General features: G+C 35.7%; 1 long non-coding RNA gene across 1 annotated transcript; it reads right to left on the bottom strand.

The window, feature by feature from the left end:
- Positions 1 to 25,997, bottom strand: LOC118763544. Its single transcript, XR_004999301.1, has 3 exons — positions 25,968 to 25,997; positions 8,204 to 8,208; positions 1 to 164 (listed from the first exon to the last, which is right to left on the bottom strand). It is a non-coding gene; the product is annotated as an uncharacterized LOC118763544 (long non-coding RNA).
- Positions 25,998 to 26,662: the final 665 nt, after the last annotated feature.

Below are 26,662 nucleotides of genomic sequence, written 5' to 3'. Positions count from 1 at the left end.
GTTTGAAGAAACTGGTTGATGCCACCAGAGCTTAAGTTGAAAAATGAAGATTTACTTCCATTTTCCCATGTAATAAAGAACATGTATCATTTGTTTCAATAAATTTGTAGAAGGAATATGGGTTTTATTACCAATTTTTGATGCCTTCTTACTTTTCACCCACCCTGCATATTTGTATCCCGTCAATTTGGGGCTTTTTAAATGTTTGCGTGTGCAAGTGAACTAATGTTAGCTATGTTAAATTCTTATGGAAATCATTTGAAGGTGATCACTTATATAAGAAGGAAATTAGGTTTGTACTCACAAATAACACAATGTTCTCATTATATTTTAATTCTGGCAAAGTTTATTTGAAAAATGTCTTCAAAATATAATTTTTTTCTATAAGATCTGGCTTAAAATTTTTTAGCTATTCTACATGGCTCAAATATATTATGTGAATAAAAAAAAATCATATCTCTAAACACTCAATGCCCCTAACGTTTTCTATTCATATTTGCTGATATTTGAGGTTACAACTCTCCATAAGTTTACTGCTGTCCAAGTTAAGGACCACTGCATTTCATAGTTTAAGTCTTCTTACCCTAAAAGGTCGCAATGATAATAGCTGGAATTCCTTTGTGTGGAGTTAGGCATATTGCTTCATGATACAACGAGGGAGCTTTTATGCATGGTCGTTTGATCTACTGTAAATAACCTCATGATCCAAAAAAACAGGACCGATTGGATAAAATAGTTCGAGAAAAACGACGTGATTTGGGAAACTGTTCTGATTGAATTAGACGGATGGAATGAATAAACGGCTTCATCCAATGTCAGGTTGTCCGAGCTGAAGTGAATCTAAACTCAACAATATATATATATATTGTGTAATACTTCGTTTCCTTTTTATTCCCTATTCATTGAATATCTCTTCTGATCTTTCAGATATGGCCTTTAGAATCACGCATGACTAGAGCCTGCTTCAACCAATTCCTTAGATTCGACTCGCTTTTTCAATTACTATTACTCTTTTACTCTTTTACTCTTTTACTTGTTTCAGTCATTTGACTGCGGCCATGCTGGAGCACCGCCTTTAGTCGAGCAAATCGACCCCGGGACTTATTCTTTGTAAGCCCAGTACTTATTCTATCGGTCTCTTTTGCCGAACCGCTAAGTGACGGGGACGTAAACACACCAGCATCGGTTGTCAAGCAATGCTAGGGGGACAAACACACACACACAAACACACATACACATACATACATATATACATATATACGACAGGCTTCTTTCAGTTTCCGTCTACCAAATCCGCTCACAAGGCATTGGTCGGCCCGGGGCTATAGCAGAAGACACTTACCCAAGAAGCAACGCAGTGGGACTGAACCCGGAACCATGTGGTTGGTTAGCAAGCTTCTTACCACACAGCCACTCCTGCGCCTATATGAATTTCTTAGTTTCAGAGCGGTTGATTATTCACACAATATGGATAGAGATCTTTAAGCTGTATCCTCTATCTTTTCTGAGCTGATGATATAACGTTCTATAGCCAATACAACTGTCTGTTTCCTCACTCCAAAATCCATAGTATGATGTCTTTGTTAGGTATTATTTCTTTTTCCATAATCAACAAAATTCTGATACACGTATAAAAATACAACTTAAAAAGTTAAGTTCATGGTTTCCTCGGTATTAGGCTCAAGTTCACTTATCTCGGAACATACACCAACACACACACGCACACACACACACACACACACACACACAACACACACACACACGCACACACACACACACAAACAATCACACACATACAAACAATCAGACACACAAGCAAACTCATAAACACAAACAAACAAAGGAATAAAAACGTCGACACAGACACACACATACATGCTCAAGCATATATTATATTCAATACGTATATCTATGTAGTATGAGGAGATGTAAAAAGAGGTGTGTATGAAAATATGGAGGATGATAATTTATATATTATTGTGTCAATAATGATTTTGTGTATGGGTGCACAAACACACACCGAGGGACACAAAGACACTCACCGACACACACATATACAGCCAAAAATATCATACTAACGCATACACATACATAACACATACACATTCACACATATAGTTAAAAACGCATGTAATAGATATCTTACGTTCATTTATTTGTAGTTTAGGCAGAAGGCCAGTGATTTAGGGAAGGTGGAAGTGGTACTTTAGAATTTGTCTGTTGCTTCTTTTATCGATAGCGTACAGATGAAGGACAGAGGTCAAAGTCAACTTCGCTGAAATTTGAACTCAGAATGTAAACACGCAAGACAAATACTGCAACCCATTTTTGTCTGCTGCCCTACCGATTCTGCCAATCCACTTATCCTTGCTGCACCTGTTTTCTTGGTTTCTTTCAACATGAGGAGTTAATGCTGTTGTTTTCATTGTTGTTGTGGTTATAGTTTTTATCGTTCTTATCAACCTTGTTGCTGATGTTGCTGTTAGCCCATGTATGCACTGATCAATCAGAACCTTTAATCGATGATTTACATCTCAACCAAGACTCACCCATCTTTCTTTTTCATGCATTGGGAACCCCGACCTATGATAATTTATATGACCGTCTTTGAAGACGTCATGATGTGATCTGGGGAAGAGCTGGCTGCAGTTTCCAGAAAAACTGAGCGACCTACTGCATGTTTATTAGTTGGTAAATACAATGTGGTAGAGATACATGGCCTAGTGGTTAGAGCAGCGGAATCGCGGTCGAGGGATCTCGGGTTCGAATCTCAGACCGGTCGATGTGCGTGTTTATGAGCGAAACACCTAAGCTCCATGCGGCTCCGGCAGAAGGTAATGGCGAACTTCTGCTGACTCTTTGGCCACACTTTCTCTCACTCTTTCCTCCTGCATCTTGCAGCTCACCTGCGACGGACCCGCATCCCTTCCAGATGGGAACCTATACGCCAAGGAAACCGGGAAACCGGCCCTTATGGGCCAGGCGTGGCTCGAGAAGGAACAAACAACAAATACATTGTGAGTATAAGCGTTTGTATATGGTCATATAATTTCGTAGTTACTAGAAAGAAGAATTTGTTATTACCATTACAGAGAATCAAAACGTCTGTATACGTACTATCTCTTTAACTCACGTTGCTTGTTTTTTTTATCTTTTAGTTGGCCTTCCATTCTGTTACAAAGGGACCGTATGTTATTTTCTGTATATACATACATACATACATACATACATACATACATACATACATACAGACAGACAGACATACAGACAGATAGACAGACAGATAGATAGATAGATAGATAAGTTTCTTTATTGGCCACACAGGGCTGCACACAGATGGGACAAGTTACAAGGTAGAGCTCTTCTTTTGGGGGATGAAGAGAACAAAAAACAAAAGAAAAAAAGGGGTGGCGTAGGTTTTCGATCAAGAGGGATCGTAAAAGGGAAGAAAAGAACAAAAACAAAAAAAAACAAACAAAAATTGAATAAAATAAAAAGAATAAAAAGAAAAAAAGAAAAGGAAAAGGAACAAAAGGAAAGAGAAATGAAAAAAGAAGAAAAAAGGGGAAGAGGAAAAAAAAGAACGATCAATAGGGATCGTGTATCACAGTGTTATGATATATGGTGTAAAGGGGAAAGCAAGTAAGGTTTATCCGTGGGAAGAAAAGCCTACGAAAAAGACCACGGTAACCTTGGTCAATATTGTTATATGTTACCACATTTGTTTGCAAGTGGGTAACCCTCTGTTTTCAATTTCTGGGTTCATAGGATTATGCTCAAGGTGGCTTCGTCATTCATACGTGCCATCCTTGCTACATTCACCCATCTTTTTTTAAAACATTCGCTAGACAAAACTTGCCTCTCTACTCTCACTTTCCTTTTCAAGTGGTACTTGAAGAAGTTGATGAGAGATTGACCAGAGAGGAAAGTGTTTGTCTCCAATCCTTTCAGACGCGTCCACCAGATACATTATTTCGCCATAGCCACAAGGATGATGAAAATAGCTCTTCCTTCCCGTTTGAAGGAAGGAGGCGTGACAATATTGACGATAGACTCAGCTGATAAACCGACTCGTCCCACACGTGACAGCAGTTGTTCGACATAAGCCCACAGGTCAGATAGATAGATAGATAGATAGATAATACAGGAGTGGGCTCTATAATCAAAGGATTCCAATCGCAACCGTCCTATTTTTATAGAATGGTCACTCTTTTGTTAAAGACAGTAAAGCAATAATAGTGAACTAATTTTCAGCGAATCTTGTATTTAAGTGACACACGACGGACTTCGTAAAAAATGTCCTTGAAAATATTGTCCGTCCATCCCTCTTCTCTGACTACTATTTTTGGAAAGATCTAGAGCGGAGTCCTTGGGCACCTCCTTCATAGGATCCTATCAGATGCAACCACCATTACGCCTTCTGGTTGGCTTCTCAATCGTTACCAAATGAGTCTAAGGATACTATTCAACTGTCTTCAACCATCGCGTTCTTGCTGTAACTTTAGGTCTCGTCTTTCTTTTCTGCGACACTCCAACCACGTGTTCATAGTTCTGGAAATGTAACTTCTTAATGCGAGACGTAGAGGCTCCCGTAGGAAAGACTCCCTAATCTCCAAGCTACGCACCCTTTAAAATAACATTATCCAGAGATCAAGGCACACTCTTTCGATCATTACGCAAAGCACGAAAACCGAATTGCAAATATCACGTTATAAGAATTATATCTATAAGTATTTCCTAAAGCTAAAATACATGTAAAACTTCAAATAGCAACTTTATTTAAATGATTTAAACGGCCCGCTATGCTGCAATAGTGTGTTATCTAGGAGAGACTTAGCTGCTATTTCTACAGGTGTCAGGCGGCTGTACATTGAATCCAGTTACCTGTAAAATATATGCAGTGTATAATAAAGATGAAAGAGATTACAATACCTTTTATTACTGAATTTATTGTCTAGCATGAACATAAAATGGAATACAAATGTTGATAGTGTCATCTTGTTTCTACCACATCATACGATCATACGATTGTTATACTTGGTTTTGCTAATATCAATATTTACGTAGCTGTTGACATACATGCAGCATTAAAAAGCTAACTAGAAATAAATATGCTGTAGATACATATCCGTACATACAACATTCACACATGCACAAAGAGTCACACGCATAAACACTTAATAACATGTACAAACACAGCCACATTTGCTTTTCTTTCCATTACCTAACTATATATAGATAGATAAATAGATGATAGAGGTTTAGAGAGAGGGGTTTAGAGAGAGAGAGAGAGCGAGGGGGGACAGACAGACATAAAGAGAGGGGAGAGACAGACAAATAGTCAGAGAGACAGACTGACATATAGATAAGTAGACAGGCAGGCAGATAGACAAATAGGTAAACAGATAGATAGATAGATAGATAGATAGATAGATAGATAGATAGATAGATAGATAGATAGATAGATAGATAGATATAGATAGATAGATAGATAGATAGATAGATAGATAGATAGATAGACAGACAGACTGGAAGACAAATAGACTGATAGATAGATAGATAGATAGATAGATAGATAGATAGATAGATAGATAGATAGATAGATAGATAGATAGATAGAGAGATAGATAGATAGATTATTTAACACATATAAGTAGTAAAAGAAATATCCTGATAAAAAATCTTGCATAAAATCCGACAGAAAATATGTTGTGACCAAAAACATTATTATCCAGTAACAAATACATTTTCAATTATCCTACGTGTAAGGGAAATGAGAACTGCCATGTTTCGGTATTAATCCAATATCATCATTGAAACACAGGCATCATCGTACTTGCTAACGTGGAGTAGCGAAGTGAGCGTATCAGCTGCTATCTTATCGAAATCTATTTCTTGAAGTAACGATGAGACAGAACCACTCCCTGTCTACGCTATTTGTCGAATTGTTATAGTACGAATGATAAAAGAAGATATCGATTGTTTTTTCCCAACACAGGTACAGGCATGGCTGTGTAGTTAAGAAATTTGCTTCCCAACCACACGATTGCGGGTTCAGCTCCTGCGTGGCTCTTCTGGCAAGTGTTCTCTACTATAGCCTGGGGCCGTCCAAAGCCTTGTGAGTGGTTACGTCAGAGGAGTTGGAAACTGAAAGAATCCCGTCGTATATAGATGTGTGCATCTGTGTGTGTGTGTATGTGTGTGCATGCGTGTGCATGCATATCTGTCTCTGTGTTTATCTCCCGCCAACGCTTGACAACAGTGTTGGGGCATGTACGTTCGCGTAACTTAGCAGTTCATTGAAAGGAACCAATATAGTAAGTACCAAGCTTAAAAAATAGTATTGCGGTCGATTCTTTCCACAAAAATTCTCCGAGGTGGTATTCCAGCATGACCGCATTCCAGTGACTAAAACATGTAAAAGATAAACGATGAAAGATAACGTGACCCGAAATTTCGTCCCATGTCACTTTGTCCAACGTCATTTCGTCCACGTCGTTTGGTCCGACGTCTTTTTTTCCGATAATTATTTTGGCCAACGACTTTTTGTCCAATTTTAAATAAACTCTTTAGAAATCAAGGTGAACATCAAAATCAAATAATCATTGTAAATGTTATTGATAGGATCCAAGTTTTAAAATACTGCGGAAAAATGTATTTAAAATGTCATTTAGGAGGAGTAATAGGATACAACTAATGATTTATTATTGTCACTTAAAATCGATGGAAGTTATATGCCACACTCTTCAAAAATCAATTTTTCTTGTTGACCCATATTCAATAATCAAACTTTTGAGGTGTTCAGTAATTCTTCGATATCGTGTACATGAATTTGACGCGTCTCCTCGAAGAATTTGAATCATTTTTACCTTGAACGAACGCTTCCTCTTCCTTCAGAGTTTTGATTAAATTCCAAATATTCAAATGTGCTCCGCCCACCAAATGCTTTATCGCAGTATATAACCCCTAAGCAGCATCATTCGTTCTGGGAAGGTCTTGAAGAGTACGCTGATTAACATTCCATATATCTATCGGTTATGTAGGTGGTTCTTTCCTTCGTCTAGCACTACGTCCTCTCACAACGCCTATGTACGTCAAGTCCAAGTAAGTGATAAATCCAGCAGATATTTCTTCAGCGTCTATTAATTCTTCCATAGGCCTCTTCGACATCTTCAACAGGTAGGAAGGCTAATGCTGAAAAATATCGAATTTTAAGAGAGAATTCAGAGTATTTATTGTATTTTTCTTTGAGGCCTAAATCTGTAATTTCTCAAAATACTGATTGACTAAAATGAAACAAATATGCCACGATAGATGAATTAAGGAATGTTGAATTAAATACCCTATAAACTGCAACTTCGATGTATGCTGTGAGATCAAGCGGATATGCATTAGGTTGTATGATTTTCAATTGTTCGAAAAATAATTCGTGTGCCTGCTTTGTTTTATTCGGCAGTTATGCAAAGACTCGTGGAAAACTGTTACCTTTAACTTGTACATGAATGCTGTGGAGGCGCAATGGCCCAGTGGTTAGGGCAGCGGACTCGCTCATAGGATCGCGGTTTCGATTCCTAGACCGGGCGTTGTGAGTGTTTATTGAGCGAAAACACCTAAAGCTCCACGAGGCTCCGGCAGGGGATGGTGGTGATCCCTGCTGTACTTTTTCACCACAACTTTCTCTTACTTCCTGTTTCTGTTGTACCTGTATTTCAAAGGGCCGGCCTTGTTACTCTCTGTGTCACGCTGAATATCCCCGAGAACTACGTTAAGGGTACACGTGTATGTGGAGTGCTCAGCCACTTACACGTTAATTTCACGAGCAGGCTGTTCCGTTGATTCGGATCAACCGGAACCCTCGTCGTCGTAACCGACGAGGTGCTTCCACATGAATGCTAAACAGTTGAAACCAGTGTTGTGGCACAAATTTGAACGTTCCATCACATGCTGAATGACGATATGATGCTATATCATGAAGAACCCTATTTGATGCAAATACCCGAATCGTATCTCAGAAACTGTTAGACATTATCAAATTTACAATATTCTTCGGGTATTTCAAAACCAGTTCAAGCCCCTGGATTAACGGGAAATCAACAATTTTTTGTCGGCACCTTTTGAATAGTCCTTGAAAGTACAGGCAAATGAGGAAGATGAGAGCAAATATTTTCTGTAAGCTGCGTGAACTTAGTCGCTATTATGCTACGTGAACTTGCTGCTGTTTTCCACCGCTTCATTCTTTATTTCTGCAACTGCTTTTCTAGCATGTAACAAATCAACGTCAGCTCGATGAAGGTGCTCACTAGAAAAATAAATAATTTTCGACTCATTGGTTTCCGTTACCGTGTGATGTGAATTCGCATTGAACACAGCTTATTTTCTCCCACTTCTAGTATTCTTTTCATAATTTTGTAGTGCTTGAATGAAAATCTTACATGTAATTACTTTCAACTACTTTTCTTTCGTTCTTGGTCGATACTATGAACTTTGTGATTTCGGGATGGATAAAGTAGAAATATCTACACTAAATTTGCAACTCTCCCTTTACACAGCACCATACTTAGGAGAGAGAAGGAAAAAGAGAAAATGAAACTGTTAAAAGGACAGGACGATAATAACAATCCTTTAACGAGGCTCGTTGTAGTTCGGTGAATATATCATTAGAGATATTTCACCTTGTTTTCTAAAGAGTTTATTTAAAATTGGACAAAAAGTCGTGGGACAAAAATAATCAGACAAAAAGACGTCGTACCAAAAGACGTGGGAGAAAATGTGTTTGACGAAGTGACATCAGACGAAAAGACATAGCACCGAAAGATAAAAGATGAAAACAAACAGACAGACACACATACAGGTTTCAGCAAATAAATTTCACTTACAAGCCATTTGTCAGGCCGTGACTCTCGCACGATACACGTGCTCAACTTGCAATAACTCAAATAAATTTATGCTGATAATCTGAGAAAATATTTATTATACAATTGAATTCCTATTTCAAATGCCAATTCTGAACGTTAACAAAAGCTAAATGTGTCAACATCCCCACATCTGGCCATAGAAATTGTTATGTCATAATTTATTTGGTAAACTTTGACATGTTTTATATTTATTGCACACACAATGTCTTCTTTGATATCCCAGTTTCACGAAATTTTACTTGAATAAGGATCGGTTTGTGCACACATGCGCAAAACGAGATTTTAAGCTTGCTTGTACGCGTCTTCGTGTATGCGCATATGCATGAGTGAGTGCATATTACTTGTATATACTGTTGTATATGCTCATGTGTTTTCTATTATCTATATATGTGTATGCATCAATGAAATATGTGTGTCAACACTTGTTCGTGCCGATTGCTGTATATGTCATTTACCACCGTGCTGAAGGATGCCCTGTTTGTGTGTGTGTGTGTGTTTGTCTGTCTGTCTGTGTCTGTGTGTGCACACACTCGTGTCTATGTGTGTGTGTGTATGCTTGTGTTCATTTTATTTTTATGTACGCAGATTCCTTATACGCTTATCAATGTGTATATAATTATATTTATTGGTGTATCGTCGTTTGTTTGTATACGTGTCCTTTGGTATATATGCATATGTGTGCATGTGTATATATGTATATACATATGCACCCACATATAAAAATACATACATATATATATATATGTATGTATGTATGTATGTATGTATGTATGTATTTATGTATGTATACAGTTGTGAGTGTATGAGTGCGTGTACATTCGTGGGTGGTTGTGTTCAAATTTGCACTTGTACTCCTGTGTATTGCAAGTTCGTGCATGTGACAAAATACCCAAGCTGAACGAAATGTTAGGTAGTTGTTTAAATTTGTGTCCAAGCAACATAACGGAAATGAAATTTGTGTTGCCAGATCACGTCGGAAACCTATTTTTTACAACAAATAACAATTTATAACTGCCAATTTTCCATTAAAACACTAAATGATGTTGATTAGACTTTTAATTTATTTATTTCTGATTATTTTTTTTTTACTTTTTCATCGAATAGAATTGATCAGTCTCGTAAAGTATTTATTTTAATACCAATTAAAAATTAGGCTGCGAATGAAAGAGAACGAAGCCTGGTTAAATGTGTTAGAGGTTTGATTTTTGGGCTCTAACATATCTTGGTTCAATTTCTACATAAGTAGCTTTGAATATTATATATACACGTCCACCCACCCTACAAACAAATGCTACTGAACGAATAAATATATTTGTAACACCAACTCTTTTATCACTTGGACAATCTCCGTCGCAGAGTAAAGACTGAAGTATATATATGGCCACTGGAGCTACATTTGGGAATCTCGATTATTAAAAACAAGACAGGAAGATAATTAAAAATGGAACGAGGCTACTGATAAGAGTTCTAATCATCGGAACTAAATTCTCTTGAAAAAGAACCTATCATTGTAAAACGTCAGCAGAGTTTGGACATTGTAAATTTAAATACAAAAATATACGATATAGTAACAGTTGGGACACCTTTCCTCGTGGGTCTACTTTTGGTGGACGATGGCTAACCTGGAACTTAACAGTAACAACAGGTACAATGTCAATGAATGGGTGTAGAGAAAAATATGAATTTATCTAAATAAATAAGTTATTCACTGACACCATCCGCATATTCAGTAATAGGTATGTACCTGCTAATATATTTAATGCAGGGTGTAGTTAACTTCAAATAGGAAACAAAACCATACTATATATATATGTGTGTGTGTGTGTGTGTGTGTGTGTGTGTGTGTGTGTGTATGTATGTCTGTATATATGTATGTATGTATGTATGTATGTATGTGCATGTGTATGTGTATATGTGTGTGTGTATATATATATATATATATTCTTTTACTTGTTTCAGTCATTTGACTGCAGCCATGCTGAAGCACGGTTTTTAGTCGTACCAATCGACCCCAGGATTTATTATTTGTAAGATTACTACTTATTCTGTCGGTCACGTTTGTCGAACCACTAAGTTGCGAGTACGTAAACACACCAACATCTGTTGTCAAGCTGTTGTCAAGTTGGAGGGACAAACACAAACATATAAATACATACATGCATACATACATATACATACATCTACACATTGAATGGAACTGAACCCGGAACCATATGATTGGGAAGTAAAAGCTTCATACCAAGCAGCCACTCCTGTGGATATATATATATAGGGAGAGTTTACGAAAAAAAACAACAACAAAAGAAGACAGGTGGTGTACAAAACAAACAGATGTATTAGTATAACGCTCAGGAATAGAAAAAGTATTTTACGTTTCGAGCCTACGCTCTTCTACAGAAAGGGACACAGAAAAAACAAGGAGAGAAACAAGGAGAAAAAAAAGGTGTGTAATGGCTAACGATCTAAATATATATATATATATATATATTAATAAATAAAACATATGCATATATATAAACATATATGTACGTACCTACCTCTACATGTATATATACACGCATATATGAGTACAGGACACCAAAAAAAACGTCGAACACAATGAAAAACGAAAACATAGACACAAACCCAAGAAACTGGACATGTTTTTAAACAACAAAAAAATAGAGTACAGGACAATTAACACAAAGAAAAAAACCCTTCTTCAGTCGCCATGGTTTCATCTACTCTACACATATATATATATATATATATATAACAAACTTTGGTTGTAGAACAAACAACAAATTTAAGGTCATCCACCTAACATATCACATCTCGAACATTTAATCACACATAAATAAACAAAATGCTTTTTCTTATACATAGAATACGGATGCACAAAATCACAGACGATGAAACAATATTTCATTTAGACAAGCATATGAAAAAAGTGAGTACGGTTTATCGCAATATAAAAAAAAAATTTAAATAACCTTAAATTTGTTGTTTCTTCTACAACCAAAGTTTGCCATACACGTCTCATTTACTTGTGCACTTCTATTGCAGTTCTATTAACCCTATTGTTCCTAATAAGAAACAATCACTATTATTATTATATATATATATATAATATATATATATATATATATATATTCTGAGACTGCCTTCGGTCATGACTGACCATGGGATTGCACCTAGAAAAAGTTACCCTCCAAGTTCGGGCAAGGTTCTTTATGGAAGACCAGCAGTCGCCCATGCTTACTGGCTTCTCCTCACCACGCCACCAGTGTTATCCAAGGGAAAGGCAAGGGCCGATACAGCTTGGCACCTGTGACGTCGCAACTCATTTCTACAGCTCAGTGAACTGGAGCAATGTGAAATAAAGTGTCTTGCTCAAGAACACAACACGCAGCCCGTTCTGGGATTCGAACTCACAGCCCCACGTTCGTAAACTCTAGTCACTGAGCCATGCGCCTTCATATATATATATATTATATATATATATATATATATATATATATATATTATATATATATATATGTGTGTGTGGTGTGTGTGTGTGTGTGTGTGTGAAGGCGCTTTGAAAAACAGTGAATATTAGTCATCAATATATCTGGAAACTTATTGATATAATTAAATGCGGAGAAAGGTTTCCCAGTAGCAAATTGCAGAAGTTTATGCAAGGAGAAGAACCAAGTTCCCCCACCGCACCCACCCAGAGATATGAACCTGCCTATATCAACTCGTATGAAAAAATATAATCAAAGCCAAAAAATAATTTTTCTAAAAGCCATTTCACACAATCTTAATTTTTAAGAAAAAGTAAATATGCAATGTAGCAAACATTAAGATAAACATTTTTTTAATTCAGATATTCGTTCTTCCATTTTTATTATGATCACGACGAATTGACTGACGACGAATTGACTGACGACGAATTGACCTGGGGACGAATTGAGTGGGGACAAATTAAAAGACGACAAAGCGGCTCCGGCATCTCATCAGTCATAAAGACAAACAAAAACGCTATGAAAAAAAACGTTGAATAAAGGGAAATTACATTAATAGGCATGGGGAAAGTAAAACTTCGTTCATAGAATCCGCATATGCACACATATACATACACACATACACGTACGCACATACACGTACGCACATACACACATATATGTATATATCTACATACATCCTTACACACGCGTGTACATATAAATACAAACACATATATACACATATATATGTCTACGCATACACGTAAATACACACGCATATATACTCATGCACACATCACTACGTTCATATACACAGCTGTACACATACATACGCGGATACACAAAAACGTAGTTTATACACACATGCATATACTTACGCGGATAGACGTATATAGAAAGAGCTCTTTAATAGGCACAACTTAAAAATTAGTTTTAGTACTACTATTAACATCAAAAATATAATTGCACACAACAAAATGAAGCTGGCTGTTCCTGCAGAGTTAAAAATTTGTGCCTGCTAAATGGAGATTACATGACCGAGGCCATCATGCATGAAGACACCGTAGACTCCACAACCACTAAGGACATAGCTTCGTCAAAGAAATATATGGATCACACAGAAGAAAATTTGAAGCCAGCTACAACAATCACACCTTAAGCTTCGGACACTGGGATAAAAGGAAAAGAACCAAATTATCCAGTTATATATGGTCTTTAAAAGAACGTTGTCAGCTATAATATTCATTGGAAGATCTTGGCCAACTGTAAGATTTACTCCAACGGCAGTGGAGAGTGCGGTCTTTGCGATATGGAAAGATATGGAAAGATGGCTCATCTGGAAATTTTCCTTAGACCCTGCTATATGTCTGCATTCAAGAACTGAACATTTTAGATCATATCTTTATATAGCAAAACATTTGCTACGTTTTGGGACCCCTCCCACCCCATCGAGATCACATATAGAACCTACTTTTTATATTATGTCTATGTACAAGACTTTCATATGTCTTAACATATATATTTCTTATATATTTTTTATTGCTTTATATATTTTTCTGTATATTATTTTTCGTCCTTTATAATAGTGTAACATATAGTCATGTAGTATATATCTAATATGTATAAGCGTGGATATATACATGTTTACGATGTATTGCATATATATACGAGTTCAAGACTCTACCTGTTGTACTTGTCTCCTTCCTTCATACATACATGTATGTATATACGTTTATATATCTGCAGTAGTAGATGTGTTTGACAGACAGGAGGGTGTATTTGTGTATATACATATATAACTCATTTGTATTACTCTTTACTCTTTTACTTGTTTCAGTCATTTGACTGCGGCCATGCTGGAGCACCGCCTTTAGTCGAGCAAATCGACCCCGGGACTTATTCTTTTGTAAGCCCAGTACTTATTCTATCGGTCTCTTTTTGCCGAACCGCTAAGTGACGGGGACGTAAACACACCAGCATCGGTTGTCAAGCAATGCTATGGGGACGAACACAAACACACACACATACATACACACATATATATATATATACATATATACGACAGGCTTCTTTCAGTTTCCGTCTACCAAATCCACTCACAAGGCATTAGTCGGCCCGGGGCTATAGCAGAAGACATTTGCCCAAGATGCCACGCAGTGGGACTGAACGCGGAACCCTGTGGTTGGTTAGCAAGCTACTTACCACACAGCCACTCCTGCGCCTATTCAAGTTTTCCGGCAAATGGGAATGTTTTACGGCTTATGGTTTTGCGTATGCGTTTTTATTTGTATATGCGTCTATCCGCGTATGTATGTGCATGTGCGTATAGAGATGTGTATATGAATATAATGATGCGTGCGTTTTTGCGTATGTGTTTTTATTTGTATATACGTCTATCCGCGTATATATATATGCCTATGCATATGAACAACGTTTAATATATTCGCGTATATATGTGTGTGCGTGTGTAGATATGTGTATATGAGCATAGTGATGCGTGCATGGGTATATATTCTTGTATATGTGCGTGTATGCGTAGACATATATATGTATATATGTGTGTTTGTATGTATATGTACACGCGTGTGTGAGTATGTATATATATATACATATTGTGTGTGTGTGTGCGTATGCGTATGTGTGCGTGTATATTTGTGCGTATGGGGATTCTATGGACAACGTTTTACTTTTCCCACGCCTGTTAGAGTAATTTCCCCTTATTTAACAGATTTTTCATAGCGTTTTTGTTTGTTTTATGACTGATGAGATGCCGGAGCAGACTTCGGTTCCGGCATCCGAAACCTTGAGTTATATTTTGACAACCAACTAATTGTCACATAGTATATTTATAGATAAATTCCTCTATTTTACATAATATAGAGGTATCATCTATTCTTTTGTTGTCATATTGTTGTTGTTGTTGTTGTTATTATTATTATTATTATTATTATTATTATTATTATTATTATATGTTTGACTTTTGCTTTATATTTGTAGAAGTTGGCTCCAAGTCTCACCCAGAGACCTCAAGAGACAACAGGTTGGAAGTTCATGTTGTTGTTATGCTTAGTGCGCCATATATTTGGTTTTGTATTTAGTGTAGTACTAGCGAATATCTAAAAAAAAAACATACGAAAATCATGTTTGTTTTTTGTGTTTGCTTTTTGTGTTATAATAATAATAATAATAAAAATGATAATAATAATAATAATAATAATAATTATTATTATTATTACTATTATTATTTTTATTATTATTATTATTATTGAGTGAGAGAGCAGTGCATGCCATCAAAGTGATACTGGGGTAAAATATACGAAGCCCAATATACCCATCATGACTACCCGTCTGATAAAGGTACACCAGGCACATGCATCACAACCATATGTGCGCGACATGGTGATCTCATATCAAGATAAACAGCACATGACCTTGCAGGTGGGGCCCAGTTAGAATTTTCTTCAGGTTGAGTAGCCCATCCCGCTCAAAAGGTCCCTGAATAAGGGTTGTTTAAGGATGTTGAAAGAACCACCCATGTTTCCAGAGGTGAATTATTCAAACCCCAAAGAATCCCTCTCAACACATGGCTATGATGCTCCCCCACTACTTCTGCTCGTGATCAGAGATGCACATATCGTCAGCCACTAAGGGACATGCTCAACTGGTTATGGTCAAACAACTGACAAGCAAATCTGTGGTATTGAGCAGAATATTTGCTGTAGCCCATCTTTTATACCAAGACAAAACAATGTACATGATAACACTTCCAATCAGTTAAGATCAGAAGCCATGAGAGCCACTGCCTGGTACTGCATCAGGGCATTTATTATTATTATTATTATTATTATTATTATATATACATATATATAAACATATATTTAATACATATATATATATATATACGTACACACATACATATATACATACATTCATGCATACACGTGTATGCACGTGCGTCTGTTTACATTCTGTATTCAATCAGTCAAAATCCACAGTAGAGTGATGTTGCATATACAGAGAATAAGTCATAACCATCATTCTCAGCCGTAAGTCAGCCACTGGATTCTTCCATCTTTTCGTTTTTTCGTTTTAGCTTTTTTATTTGCATTCCTCAATGTTTCTCAACCACCCATTTTCTTGACTTTGCTTAACATTTTTTACCGAGGCATTTTCCTTTACAGATCATATACAGTAGAATTGAAGTAACATACATATAAGACGTTAGTTTGAGACATCCGTAGATGTTGGTTTTGCTGATAAACCTTAAGATTTCTTTGCTTCCATGCTAAACATCATTCATATGGTTTCACTAAACATCATGCGAAACGGTTTGTATATCATTTTACACACAAGAAACGGATAAACAAACGTGTGTATAAATATGTATGTGTGTTTATATGCGCGTGTGTTTGTGTATATATGTATATATGTGCGTGTGTTTATGAGCGTGTTCTTATGTATATGTATGTGTGTATATATATATATATATATATATATACGTACACACATACATATATACATACATTCATGCATACACGTGTATGCACGTGCGTCTGTTTACATTCTGTATTCAATCAGTCAAAATCCACAGTAGAGTGATGTTGCATATACAGAGAATAAGTCATAACCATCATTCTCAGCCGTAAGTCAGCCACTGGATTCTTCCATCTTTTCGTTTTTTCGTTTTAGCTTTTTTATTTGCATTCCTCAATGTTTCTCAACCACCCATTTTCTTGACTTTGCTTAACATTTTTTACCGAGGCATTTTCCTTTACAGATCATATACAGTAGAATTGAAGTAACATACATATAAGACGTTAGTTTGAGACATCCGTAGATGTTGGTTTTGCTGATAAACCTTAAGATTTCTTTGCTTCCATGCTAAACATCATTCATATGGTTTCACTAAACATCATGCGAAACGGTTTGTATATCATTTTACACACAAGAAACGGATAAAAAAACGTGTGTATAATATGTATGTGTGTTTATATGCGCGTGTGTTTGTGTATATATGTATATATGTGCGTGTGTTTATGAGCGTGTTCTTATGTATATGTATGTGTGTATATATATATATATATATATATATAAATGTATATAAAAATATACGTATGTATATGTGTATATTTATAAATATGTATATGTATACATATGTATATGTACATATATATGTTTGTGTGTATATTTATATACACACAGATATATATACCTGCACATATATCCACACACACACACACACATATATGTGTATGCGTTTGCGGGTTTGTGTATGTGTGTGTCTATCTCTGTGCGTGCATGTGTGTATGTGTGTGAGTGCTTATTTCTGTATTCAAAATGGGTTCCTTTATATATGTGCGTTTCCTCAGGAATGTTTATATGAATAATTTATTTATACTTAGATATTTTTTAACGAGACGAAACACATCATATTAAATTTTATTCAGAAAATAAAAAAATAAAAATTTTGGGACGTTTGACAATGAATAATTTATTTGTATAAAACGAGAGACGTTTAAAATAACAAATAATATTGAGTAAAGTTTTCAAACTTAAAATATCAATATTAATTTCTGTGAAATTATACAGATGCGGCTTTTATCACAAATGTTTGTTGGTTATACCACTGTATTTATAAAGTGAGTTCTCTAAATTAAAACTTACAGACTATATCATAAAGCAAATATGTGAAACATATATATATATATACAGAGAGAGGGAATGTTTCTTTGAAAATCGAAATTAGAATAGGTAAAGTACGCTTGACCTTATAAAGTGTGATGTCCTTTTATACGGATGTAACTTATTTGCTCTAAGAGGCATTACGCAATCCCTCTTAGACTTCCTTAATACCTCCTATTTCGACAGTGTATTATTGTGACGAGAGAGATTACAACTAATAATTATGTTCTTAATCACTAGCAAAACAACAAATTGGCTGCGGTGCCAGGATGTCGAGCAGTTTTGGGGTATATATGCTGGATCTCTGCATTGTAAGTACAGTCCTGTGGAGATCTCATTCATATTTTCCCTCTGCGAGTTAGGAAATCATGAAAATCTCTCGTAGTATTCCTTACACTATGTATCAACCAAATTCCATTTCTTATTAATAGTCAGAAACGTTTTTGTTAGGAATAATAATTAGCTTTTTGCATGATTAATATAGAATTTGTTTTATCATTAATATCTTGTCATTTTTCTGCCCTAGTAATAATCTCCATCCTGTAGAATAGACGAGACTCTTCTTAGATAAGGGTTAAATGAGTAACTGTCAACATCATTTCTGTGGAACATCTCTTATACTACTGGAACCTTCACCCGCAGTAAGGTATGGAACTGTAGTTAAGAAGATACGTATCACCTCGTTATCTATCTTTGAATCAATGTACAGATTTCATTAAAGAAAGTGTTTCTGGATTATGTGCAAGATTTTGTTGTAACCTAAAGAAATTTAAATTTATAGTAAAGGAAAGCACAAAGATATTGAAAAAATTTAATCGTTTTCCACGGGAAGATATTGTCATGAAGATGGATTAAAAGTCTCCAATTATTTGGAAGTCTTATTGCTTATTCCATATAGAGATTATTGAAAACAATTTCAATATTTATTCGTGAAATTCAGTGAGTAACGTTTCCTCGTAGAGTACTGCCATTCTTAAATTAGTAATTCAGTTAGGCATCAGACTATTCGGTGATCACATAATTAGTAAAACTTTTGAGTAATAGTTTGTATTCGGGAATTCCATTAACTGCAATGATAATCTTCGCTAAACAAAACTGTTGAAATTGATTGTTATTGCAACTTAACAGAAGGGATCTCCCATTGACCGTCTGTTATTGTTTCAATGTACACTATTTTCTACAACTGATAAAACATTGTAAAAAATATCTGGGGTTTCGATTTTGGAGGCAATATTTTTCAACTGGGAAGGCGGCGTGCTGGCAGAAAGGTTAGCACAGCATTTCTTATGTCTTTAGGTCGACTATGTCTTTCATCCTTTCTGAGGCTATAAAATAAGTGCCAGTCGAGCAGTGGAGTCAGCACAAAATATTTTCACCTGAAATTATATATGTAAATTTCTACATTTATCAATGTCTATTTAATTTTCTTGTACAATAATTACAGGGACAATTTTATAGAGAGTAAATTTGAACAGAATTACACACAGCACCTCAGAGCAAATGAAATGGTGTTCTTGCGTTAATTAAGTTTTTTTTTTCTTTCTTTGAACCAGATGGGCTTTGACTAGAAAAATTATGGTTTGCAAAAATTCAAATCATGAGCATCACTTCTTTCCGTATTTTAATAATAAAGTCTTCATGAAAAAGGAACCAAAGATAACATTACTGCATTCCCATTTTAGGCTGTAGGATGGTGCTGACGTATATGTCTTTGAGTATATGTGTGTATATGTGAGTAAGAGAGTGAGAGAGATGAAGAGAGATATAGAAAAAGATATTTTATTTTTAACGTTTCCAGCGACATCGATAAATAAACGCAGAAATTCTTAGAATTCAAAGTAATTTGCTTTTCTAAAAATAAGGTCATAATCTTAATTCTTGTATTATCCGTTCCGCTCGCACTCTTTACATGTTTTGATCCCAAGCGTGCTTCATAAGAATATTAAATATGCATTAGCTTTATATATCTAACCTTACATGCATAATTTATATGCTACGCTACATCTACATTTTGTCTGCATATCTTTGTTTTTATTTTCATCTACTGACATTTAACTATGATTATATTTACTTAAATCAAATTGTGTCATTACTAAATAAGAAATATTTACATAAGAATCGAAACAGCAAATAAATCAATTCAATAAACGAACACAAAACCAATTGTATCACGTTAATTGCCAAGAAAATCATTCTATAACAAAACAGAAGTATATAAATATATGTTTTAATCGTATAAATATGCTTTAAGCGTCTAAATGCATTATCATATAAGCTAACAAAGAAAAGTATTGTTCTTAATATAAGTCATTAATATGTGTTAGTACAGTTAATGTTCGTGAAAGATTTATCTTAATGAATTTATATGGAGAGTCTAAGTGCTACTCGGTACTTGAACGAGCGATAAACCATAATATATGGTTTCCACATTGTCATTATGGGAGAAATTAAGCATTGACATTACTGCTGTGGTCGATAATAGCGTAAGTAGCAGCAGCAGCAGTCGTAGTAGTAGTAGTATAGTAGTAGTAGTAGTAGTAGTAGTACATCCACCACTACGATAACCACATACAAAATAATTGCCAGTATCGTTATCACCATTACTATAAACATCTTTATTATCATTATCATAAATTTTATCATCATTATCATGATTATCGACATCTTCAGCGCATTTTCTCTTCGTTGATGATAAATGGTTATTATCATTGTCGTTGTTGTTGTTGTTATATTTCTTTAATTAAATATATTGAATCAAAGGTAATATTCTCTTAATTATCTGCTATTTTATCGCTATAATCAATCTCATCTTCTGATGAACAAGTAGAGCTATACGGCCTCAAGGGTGGATAAATTCTTAATACGTGCTACATATCTACCTTCGAGCAATGACTCCGGAATTCGCAGCTACTACAGCGCTTAATCCCCCTTTATTAATAATCCTTGCAAATTTAACATGGAGTCCTCCCACATCGCCAGCTATCTAACTAATTCTTTCCTCTAACCCTACCTCACCATTAGTAGCATCTTTTTTTAAATACCCTATGAAATGGTTATTAGCTAATTTTATTCGTTTAAATATAATTATCTCGTAGTGACTTTTGGCGATATTTGTAAGATATCGCCTCCAGTCATTTTAACTGAATAATAATAACTGAAAATGAGTCCTAACAGGCAAATAAATTGTGGATTGCGTTGTATTTTATTGAATGCGTTTATAGAATTTCTGTTCTTATCAATGTCGTCTTTCCTGCAGGACGCAGTGGCGCGCTATACATCGTTTCATTTGAAGTTATATGAATGTGTTATTATCTATAGCAGTAGATGAGAAAATTTTAATGAATTTTATGTGACTAAGTTGGTTATGGTGGCTTATTTAAGTTTCATTTTAATTGTTACTGTCATCTTTGTATAAAACGCTAAATCATTTTCAATTTTAAATGCCTTACGAACGCGGGGAGTTGTAGAATCGTTGGCACGCCTGGCATCATGCTTAGCGCCATTTCGTCCGTCTTTACATCCTGAGTTCAAATACCAGTGAAGATGACATAGCCTTTTATTATTTCACTGTCGGTAAAATAAGTAATAGTTGAGCACTGGGGTCGATGTAATCAAATAACGTCCACCACCATAATTTCAGGCCTTGTGCCAAAATTTGAAACCACTATCAAACGCCTTACACTATTTAAATTCGTTCGATCACGCTACTGGTTTTCTGGTAATCACCCTTCCATAGCTCAGCGCACCCTTCATCAAAACACGTATTATAAGATCTTCAAACGCCGTATTTTGTAAGAATAAAAGAGACAATGAAATAGAAGGTAATTCTGTGCATTGGAGGCGCAATGGCCCAGTGGTTAGGGCAGCGGACTCGCGGTCGTAGGATCACGGTTTCGATTCCCAAACCGGGCGTTGTGAGTGTTTATTGAGCGAAAACACCTAAAAGCTCCACCAGGCTCCGGCAGGGATGGTGGTGATCCCTGCTGTACTCTTTCACCACAAATTTCTCTCACTCTTACTTCCTGTTTCTGTTGTACCTGTATTTCAAAGGGCCGGCCTTGACACTCTCTGTGTCACGCTGAATATCCCCGAGAACTACGTTAAGGGTGCACGTGTCTGTGGAGTGCTCAGCCACTTACACGTTAATTTCACGAGCAGGCTGTTCCGTTGATCGGATCAACCGGAACCCTCGTTGTCGTAACCGACGGAGTGCTTCCACAATTCTGTGCATTAGCTTATTATCCATCTTATTATTTTTAATATGGTATCCCGTGTATCACTTTTAAAATATTTGCTTGAATACTGCTCACTTTACTCTTTTACTCTTTTACTTGTTTCAGTCATTTGACTGCAGCCATGCTGGAGTACCAGATTTAGTAGAGCAAATCGACCCCAGGACTTATTCTGTGGAATCCTTGTACTATCGGTCTCTTTTTGTCGAACCGCTAAGTTACGGGGATGTGAATACACCACCATCAGTTGTCAAGCGATGTTGTTGGGGGTGGGGACAGACACACAAACATATACACACACATACATATATATATGCATATATACGACGGGCTTCTTCCAATTTCCGTCTACCAAATCCACTCACAAGGCTTTGGTCGGCCCGAGGCTATAATAGAAGACACTTGCCCAAGGTGCCACGCAGTGAGAATGAACCCGGAACCATGGGATTCGTAAGCAAGCTACTTACCACACAGCCACTCCTGCGCCTATGGCTACTTACCACACAGCCACTCCTGCACCTATGGCTACTTACCACACAGCCACTCCTGCACCTATGGCTACTTACCACACAGCCACTCCTGCACATATGGCTACTTACCACATAGCCACTTCTGCGCCTATTTGATTAACGTTTGAATGGAAAATTTACTAAGAAAGGTGATAAGGTCATATAATGGTACTATATCAAAATTCCGTGCATCATCTGTGGTTTCGGTTCACATGTAACCCTATATCATATTCGTATTCTCATCTGCTTTTAAAATGTATGGATCGTCACCTGGTTTCAATATTTTATTTCTAACGAAACCAATCTCGAAATACACACCTCTCCACACCATTCCCACTTAATATCTAATGAGTTTCTAATGAGGCTTCAAAGGACTTACTACCATTGCCGTTAACATCTATTGAGTGACAGGTCAATTTTCATCAGCGTCGGTATTTACTGTGACCAAAAACCTTGGCTACGATAAAATAGATTCATGAATGGTTTCAGTTATCCGGCTTACAATCACTAAAGTCACCAAATTCAATATTAACTCTTAACTGTGATGAACACACGCATATAAATTATTGTACACACACTCGCGCACGCAAGCTAAAGAGCAAACACTGGCATCCGGTCGGTTAGTTGACGGGAGCAACAGTTGTTCTGATGAACGTGAAATTAACGTTCATCCGATCATGAAATTGACGTACAAGTTAAGGCTTGGGAAAAAACGTACAAGTGGTTGAATACTCTATAGGCACATCATCATCATCATCATTGTTCGACCGTGGTGGAGACAATGGAATTTACCATGCTACGCCAGACTTCACGGTCCATCATGGCATTACGGAGGTCCTGTTGCTGGATGCCTGTATCCCTGGAGATTACATCAGGGTAGGAGAGTGTACGCCCTCTGGTATTGCGAGTAGATGGCTTCCAGAGGAGAAGAGTAGAAATTACTTCTTTTTCAGCTCTACAACAATGTCCAGCAAACTGGACTCTTCTACCTTTCACAAGAGATGACACAGGTGGTAGTTTCCCATATATTTGCATTTTGGTTGGATGGCGCTTCCACGAGATATTTTGAGCTCTCATAAGGAGGCGAGTGTAGGTTCCATCCAACCGCCTCTCAAGCTTCTTTGATACCCTTCATGTAGGTCTTGTGGACATTCAGCGTGTCCCAGAATAAAATATGGCCCGCCCTTTGAAATATAAGTACTACTAATATAGGCACTGCTGCTTTTTGCCTGCCGGCTGGACTGAAGTAGCTTGAAATAAAGTGTCTTGCTGAAGGAAGCAACGTGCTGCCGGTTATCGAACTCACAGCAAAAACATCGTGTTTTCTATTATAGCCGACCAAAACCTTTTGAATGGATTTGTTAGACAGAAAATTGTGTGTGTATGTATATATGTACTTGTGTGTGTGCGTGTGTGTGTAAATACCCATATGTGTGTGTGTGTGTAAATATCCATGTGTGTGCCTTTCTCTTTTTGTTAGTCACACCACCACCGCTTGACAATCGGTGTTGGTGTATCTATGTTCCTGCACGTTATCGGGTGGCAAAAGAGAATAGATTAAGTGCTAGGCTTCAAAAAAAAAAGGTACATATTTGGGTCGAACTGTTCGATTAAAACCATTCGAGGCGGCGCCCTAGTGTGGCCGCAGTCAAATGACTGAAACTAGGAAACGATAAAATATATATATATATAATATTAGGGAGTATAACTCCAAACTTACAGGGAAAAATTCAATTTAGTATTACATCAAATTTCCCAATATAAATATAAAATATGAATTAGAGATAAAACCACTATGATGTCACTCAAACAGTGTTATTTATATTAATTATATATATTATTTGCTATTTATGTATTGGTTTATATCTATCACTGTTTGAGTTGCGTCATAGTGGTTTTATCTCTAATTCATATTATATATATATATATTGGTTATATATATATATATATATTGGTTACTATTTATCACGGTCGTTTTACCAGGTCTCCCTCTCCCCACTCTCGCCCTCTCTCTACGCGTGTGTGTGTGTGTCTGACTCTATATGCGTGTGGGGGCGGGTATGGGCGTGTTTGTACGAGTGTGTGAGCGTGCTTATATGAAAAAAGAAAGGGTGTCAAAGAGACAGGTTAAGAGAAGTAGTAGGTTTACCTTCATTGATATAACTTTCATTCATTTGTGTTTATTTTTCGTACAAAATATTGAAATTAAATTTAAATACACAGCTACCTCTCTATACCGACATTTTAATCTGCATAGCTGTGAAAGATTTAATAGATTTCTCTATATTAAACCATATAATCTCTGTACCAAGCTCACATGCTATATTTAATCCTTTTTCTAAACGACACCTCATGCAGTTCTCGAACAAAACGGTTCCTCTCAAAATTAGCAGACGCCATGACACTGTGAATCTATATCGCTTTAAATTTTCATTATTCGCGTTCAACCTCTATATGATTTATATAAATGTCGTGAAATCTTATGCTATTGAATTCAGAAATAATATCTCTTTTAAATAAATATATTTTGATTTTGTCAAATATCTGTTGTCGAACAATTGTGATTCGATTGTATAGTATGTAAAAAGTTTAATTCTTTTCATTGAATGTTATGCTTGCATATTCCTATTATGATGGATAAAATAGATAACATAGTGGAATTTGAGTTACGATGTTAACATTCAGAAAGGTATATATATATATATATTATATATATATATATATATACATACACATGTATGTATGTACATATATATATGTATGTATATATATATATGTATATATATATATATATATATATATATACATATGTGTGTGTGCGTTGTGTATGTGTGAATGCATGTATCTATCTATCTATCTTTCTTCCTTTCTTTCTTCCTTTGTATCTACCTATACCTATATACATATATATATATACATATATATATATATATTATATATATATATATATATATATAATATATATATATATATATATATATATATATACATATATATATATACATGTATATATGTATAGATATGCGTGTGTGCGTTTGTGTATGTGTGAATGCATATATCTATCTATCTATCTATCTATCTATCTACCTTTCTTTCTTTCTTCCTCTGTATCTACCTATATACATATATATATATATATACATATATATATATATATACATATATATATATATATATACATACATGCATATATATATATATACATATGTGTGTGTGCGTTTGTGTATGGGTGAATGCATATATCTATCTATCTTTCTTTCTCTGTATCTACCTATATACATACATACACACACACACACACACACACACACACACACACACACACACATATATATATATATATATATGTGTGTGTGTGTATCTACAGAGGGAGAGAGAGAGAGAGAAGGAGGGATACACAGAGACAAATAGGTGGATACATAGATACATATTTATATATAGAGAAAGAGACAGGGGACTGATAGGTAGCTATATAGATAGATAGATGCTACATACATATACAGAGTACATATGCTTGCCTTTTTCAAATATGTAAAATGATACATTCAGAAGAAGGGAAAAATACCTCATATAGCTAACTAATTGTATTGTAATAGTAATACATGTGAATTCATTTCTATGGCAGAGTATTTCTTTAAATACTACGTTCTTTTACATCGGAATCAATCTCTTGGATTGTTACTGTGTCTGAGAGACATTGATTCAACGCTCACAAGTGTCTTCGTTTGAATTCAAAATGTATTTTTAGACACATCTGATTGTTAATACAGTAAAAATGAAATAATTATTCTATTTGCGTTCATTGCGTTCATAAAGAATCTCCCGTACTTTTATCCCATTTTTTCACCCCCACC

Source organism: Octopus sinensis, linkage group LG5 (genome assembly GCF_006345805.1).
Source record: "Octopus sinensis linkage group LG5, ASM634580v1, whole genome shotgun sequence".
Classification (NCBI taxonomy): domain Eukaryota; kingdom Metazoa; phylum Mollusca; class Cephalopoda; order Octopoda; family Octopodidae; genus Octopus; species Octopus sinensis.
Note: the sequence above shows the minus strand (reverse complement) of the source record. Positions and strands in the feature narration are given on the sequence as shown.